The following is a 6,325-nucleotide window of genomic DNA, read 5'->3' as shown; positions in this document are numbered from 1 at the left end:
CAGTCCTTAAAAAAAATAAAAAGGTATTTTTCTGAATTAAAAAAAAAGTGTTCTTGCTTCAAAATAAGTGCATGATATGTCATTCAATTAATGCTCTAGCAGAGTTTTTGTTTGAAATGCCAAAATCAACTTCATGAGTAAGGACAAAAAAAAAAGGCAATAAGCAAATGTTCCTCTGTATCCTTTATGTCAATTTGGGCTGAAAAACAGGTTTTTTTCCTTTTGCAAAAATTAGCTTATTTCACGACCAAAAACGATGCAAACAAGCTGAAACGTTATGTTTTCAGCAAAACAGCGATAGAATCTGCGAAAAAACAATGGAGACAAGCTAACACACAGTGTTCTCAGTAAAATTTGGGCAAACAAAACCTTAAAAACCAAAAAAAAAAACAATTGCGCTGACTTACCCATTTTTTGCCAAGATAACTGCCAAAACACTGAAAACTAGCTTGAAACTACATGTTTTTCACAAGATCGCGACGAAATCTGTCTAAAAACTCCAAAATACGGCAGAAATGTACGATTTTTGCAAAATTTTTCGCTAAAGTTGACAAAAACACTAAATTCGACTGAAAAACACGTTTGTTTTTTTTGCAAAAATAAGCTTATATCAGTTTTAAAAACGCTGCAAAAAATGTTCTCAGCAAAATAGTTTAAGAGTCTGTGGGAAAAACACAAAAACCAAGCTTAAACCAAGTGTAAATTGATAAAAAGGCCCAAATTGCGCATTTTGGCAGTTATTTTGGCAAAAAATGGTATATTTTGATTTCAAGCAAACTTTCAAGTAGTTGTTAAAGTTTAGAGCCAAACACAATACCAAAAAAATTGGATGTTTTCAGAAAAAATTCTGACCCTCAGCCTAATCATAATCCCACCCTACCCAAGCCCTAACTCTAGCTGCGAGCTCGAGCTATCCTAACCCTAACCCTAACCCCCCGGGTTAGGGTTAGGGCTCGGGTTAAGAACGGAACTTTTCACTCCAGTCAAAATGATGCAACTGGTTAACATGGTCCAACCAGCCAAAACAAGATAAAATGGTTTAAACGGTGAAAAGATTTTAAATACGTGACATGGTCCAATCGGAAGAAACGATCTCACTTAGTAAAATGGTGCGACTGGTTAACATGATCCAACTTGATAAAATGATGCCAATATCTAAAATGGACAAACTGGTTTAAATAATCCAACCAGTTGAAATGGTCTAACTGGATAATGCATGTGTAACCAGTGAAATTGGTTCAAATAATTCAGGTAAGGATGGTAACATTAGTTAAAAAGATCCAGCATATTACAGTGGTTCAACTGGTAAAAATAATCATCCAACTACTAAAAGTTATTAAACCCCAATCAAAATTAATCCAACCGCTTCAAATAATCTAACTGGTCAAAATTCTTCAGGTGGTTATTTAAGTGAAAAAGGTGACAAAATCTTCTTAAAAATATTTTTGAAGAGGCTTACACCCTTACCCTAAACACTAACCCTACCCCCAAACCCTAACCCCAAACCTTCACCCTAGCCCTAACCTCAACCGCAGACCCTCTAACCCTAATACTAAGCCTAAACCCTAACCCTAACCCTAGCCCCACACCATAACCCTAAAACCTAACCCTAAACCCTAAACCCTAACCTATAGCCCTTAACCTAGACCTAACCCTAACCCTAACCCTAACCCTAACCCCAACCTTCTCTATCTATCCTGTAAGTGTACCAGTCGGCCTATCGTTTGTTTTTCAGTAAACTTTCAAGTAGTTACTGAAATTTACAAACACAATACCAAAAACCCTGCAATTGAATGCTTGTAGAAAAATATTAACGCCAACCCTAAGCATAGCCTCATCCTAGCCTTAACCCTAATTCTAACACTAAACCCCGCTAACTCTAAGCATAATTTTACCCTAGCCCTAACCCTGATTGTAACACTAAACCCCTCTGACCCGAAGCAACCCAAACTCTAACCCTAACCAGGTAATGGGCTCCTGCCCTAACCCTATCCTCAACCCTGACTTAAACCCTTTACCATAGCTAAGGATTGGTTTGGGGTTTGGGTTAGGTTTAGGATAGCACAGAGTTAGAGTGAGCACAGGACGAAATAGCATGATTCCGTAATTCGGAAAAATGAAACTCTATGTTTCCACATCATTCACTTCTTCCTTGGACCTGTTATGTTTCCGTTATGATTCCTGAACGGAAATATGACGACACGTTTCCGTTGCATTTCTGTCAACGGAATATTATCATCGCCTGTTTCCGTTACGTTTCCTTGTACGGATTCAAACTTTTACCGTCAAGTAAAACATATATTTATAAAGTGCTGTACAGTTCTTACACCACGTTACCATGAAGACGTGATCGTTCGAGGACAACAAAGGCAAATTGACGTGCATTAGGTGTGTACGTTCGTAGGAATCATAAGAAGTCCTAGAAGCTTCGATGTTTTACACTAAGCTATGTGCATGTTAATTTTGGAACTGTTTCGAAACCTTACAAAATTGAATCTTTTAAACTTACTCTGTGCTTAGATTTTTAAGCAGCTGGATCATTTGAGCCAGTTTAGTCACTCAAACCAGCAATACAATACTAGGCTAACTGGATAGTTTTAGGGTTAGGGTTAGGATTTTCAAGTAGGCACACGCAGTTGTGTGGATATTGTGGTACATGGAGTTTAGTAGAGTGTAGATTTTAGCAGTATTTGCCAGTGTTGACATATTTATAAAATTATGGTTCCAAAGTGCGTGTCACTGTTGAGAACCCAAGAAAATCATGAGAAAGTCGCCGATGGATTAGCCATAAAAATAAGCCCAACTCTAAGTCAATGCCAAACCACAAGAAAGTTGTGAAACTCACGCCAATGTAAAAAAAAAAAACAACTGAGGTTCGAAGTATGGGTCGCTAACATCCTATGAAAATCATGGGAAAGTCGAGGAGATTGGTCATGGTACCAACCAATGCCACTTTCCCATGAAAATCAAGAAACCTGTGCTAACTAGCCAACATATGCTAGAATGACAATCTTTAATAAAATTCATATCTAATAAGGATGTGTGAAATGGCCAATATCGCTCTTGGCCGAGATACTGGTTTGCCGTGTTTTGGCAGTTATTTTGGCGAATATGGTTAAAATCAAATCTGTGTAAAAACAGTAAAATCAACGAGTTATTGAGGTTCGTCAACATAGGGAGGGTCCTCTTAGTCTAGAGAAAAACTTCTGCCCACGGCTAAAGGCGTTAAATTAATAAATTGATATATCTGGGCGGCATATCAAACAGCAGCACTAAACTTCTCCTTTCTCACAGCTTTTTCCCCTTTAACATCTTTGTTCATTCCATTTTTTTTAAAGAAAAAACTCGTTTTGGAGGCATAAAGGTCCCTAAAGCAACGTTTCAAGATTTTATGGCGATCTTGTGAAAAACATGTAGTTCCAGCTAGTTTAGAGGGTTTTGGCAGCTATTTACACAAAAAGTGGGTAAAATCAGCCCAATTTGTCGTGTTTCTGACGGTTTTTACGCGTTTTTTCCCCAAATTTTACTGAGAACACTGCGTTTAGCTGGAATAAGTGTTTTCACATGGATTGTATCCCTATTTTGTTAAAGACATCGTGCTTTTGAATGTAAAATAGGCTGATTTTTGCATTTTTTTTTACTTTTTATGTACATTATTTATGTATAAATAATGCTCCCCTGACCCTCCCCCAAATTTCCAGAACAAATGGAAACTCTTAAGAATGATCAAGCTTTACCTTATTATTTAAAATTTTTACATCTTGAATTATCAAGTTATCACAGAGGATTTCTTGGTACTTTAACCTGTTTAACACCCTAAAAGAAGTGCACATATATACTACACACAATCAGCCCAGTCAAAATGTGCCACAGCTGACAATTTGGCTGCCTGCCACAATATAGCTGCCGCTAACTTCACACTTTTCACACTTCCATTCAAGACAAGGTTCAGCCTCTGCTGCCTATTACTATCACCAGCTTGCCTTCCACTCAAAAACATTTTGACTGAGCTCATCCATACATACATACATAAGTGGGAGATTAGGTTACATGAGCGAACCTGCACTATTGAAAGAGATCAATGAATTACAATTCAAAGAAACATTGATAAATAAAATAAATAAATAGAAATGACAAAAATCAAACTAACAGCAGACAGTACTCTTTCAGCCTTCTGGACCTGAGCAGTGCAGTGATCTTCAACTAAGTGCTTAATTTGGACATAAAACCAGAACTTGATATAGCTAAATATTATTATTTTTCTTTTAATATTCCCACTCCAGCTAATGTGTATTATTTGAATTACAAGTCTTATTAGCATGCAAAATCACCTATGGACAAGGCACACACTTTGGACATAAAACCAGAACTTGGTATAGCTAAATATTATTATTTTTCTTTTTATATTCCCACTCCAGCTGATGTGAATTATTTGAATTACAAGTCTTATTAGCATGCAAAATCACCTATGGACAAGGCACACACTTTGGACATAAAACCAGAACTTGGTATAGCTAAATATTATTATTTTTCTTTTAATATTCCCACTCCAGCTGATGTGTATTATTTGAATTACAAGTCTTATTAGCATGCAAAATCACCTACAGACAAGGCACACACTTTGCACCAAAATAGCTTTGCATCAAGTACATTATCTAGTACATCATTACCATCTTCAGGTATTTCTAATTTACTTGTGAAAATCACACAAATCATAAGCTATATACAGCATACAATCAACAGCAAATTATTAGAAAGGAATGCAGTAAATTTTAATAAGAATATTACTAAGTAGTTAAATAACAAATAGCCCAGTAAAATTGTGCCCGTTGCTGGGAATTTGGTTCTCAATAAAATTAGCTAAAATAGCCAATCTTGAGTTTTACTGCTCACTCAAAATGGGCTGGCAGCTTACAATTTGGCCGCCTACAATGAAGTACCTTCCGCTAACTTCACATTTTTCAGACTGCTTTTCAGGAAGAGGTTTGGCCAGTATTTCTACTACTCAAAAACATTTTGACTGGGCTGTGCAAGTCTTACTAGCATATAAAAAGCACCTTCAGGTAGATTACAGCAAAGCAGACTTTGTACCAAATGCTCTGCATTAAGTACATCATTACCCTCTTCAAGTATTTCTAGTTTACTTGTGAAAATCCCACAAATCACAAGGTATATTACATTATACATTCCAGTTGACAAAGGAATCAAGGGTAATTTTTTCATAATGGATGCAATGATCTTCAGTATCAAGATTATTTGGTACCTAAATAGTAAAATGTTCGAGAGAAGAAATAATCATAAACATTTTTTCTTTCTCATCAGCATCGACTTCCAAAAGTAATGGATAATGACCACCTAAAACAAAGAAGAAATAAATTAAATTTTTGATTTCACAGGGCTTCAATACGAAACAACTATACATATCTTTTATTTCCTACCACTTACAAGTGGCAGGAATGGCTGAAATGGCCTTCACGTGAACACAACAGAATCCTATGCGTGTGTAACCATGTAGAACTATTTATTCGGTATCGAAATTACATCCCAAATGTCATGATATTTGACTGAAACTCAGCTTACCCATCTTTCGTTTAGACTTCGAAACTTGCTGCTTTTTACCACCGTTTCAATGTTTTCTTGTTGTTCAAAAGGTGGTAGGGCCATTGCAGACCGTGATTTTTTTTTTACTTGAGAACCAGATCACAACACCCAAGCCTTTTCACGCTAAATATTAAACTACTGAGATTTCCTTCGCCGCCGTAAGCCGCCATTTTATCTTTCCCTGAATACTAGTTCCCAAGCTTCGAGCCCGAAGGTCTCAGACATGCACTGAAATTATGATATTCGTTATTTCAGGGCCAATTTAGAAATAACGATAATCGTTATTTTGGTGTCGAGATCATGCTGATCACAACTGAACGCACATTTACCCCTTTCCTCCGCCATCTTGAATGTTGTAAGAAAGTGGAACCGAGTCCTTCTCTTTATTTAACACGTGTAAAGAGCATTGGTAAAGAGTGCCACGAAATTACTATATCCATAAATTTGATGCCAATTTAGAAATAACGATAATCGTAATTTCGGTCTCGAGATCATGTTGTTTCGTTCGGTGTATGCTCTACAATGAAATAAACCTATCAGTGAGGTTTCAAAATTACTTTAGTTTCGTTTTGGGAACATTCATGATTCATAATACAAACTGTGATTAAACAAACCTTATTACATAAAGAAGCCCTCCTTGGTAAAAACAAAATACTGTATTCAGCCCTTTTTTAGTAAAATCTGTGGGAGAGAAATACTAACTCCAATATAAAAGTCATTCAAT

The 6,325-nt window shown here is 36.4% G+C and overlaps 1 long non-coding RNA gene across 1 annotated transcript; it reads right to left on the bottom strand.

Annotated features, from left to right (window-relative positions):
- Positions 1–3,716: 3,716 nt before the first annotated feature.
- Positions 3,717–5,946, bottom strand: LOC136278995 (uncharacterized). The gene is made up of 2 exons (XR_010716666.1): positions 5,581–5,946; positions 3,717–5,355 (listed from the first exon to the last, which is right to left on the bottom strand). It is a non-coding gene; the product is annotated as an uncharacterized lncRNA (long non-coding RNA).
- Positions 5,947–6,325: the final 379 nt, after the last annotated feature.

Source organism: Pocillopora verrucosa, chromosome 2 (assembly GCF_036669915.1).
Source record: "Pocillopora verrucosa isolate sample1 chromosome 2, ASM3666991v2, whole genome shotgun sequence".
NCBI lineage: Eukaryota > Metazoa > Cnidaria > Anthozoa > Scleractinia > Pocilloporidae > Pocillopora > Pocillopora verrucosa.
Note: the sequence above shows the minus strand (reverse complement) of the source record. Positions and strands in the feature narration are given on the sequence as shown.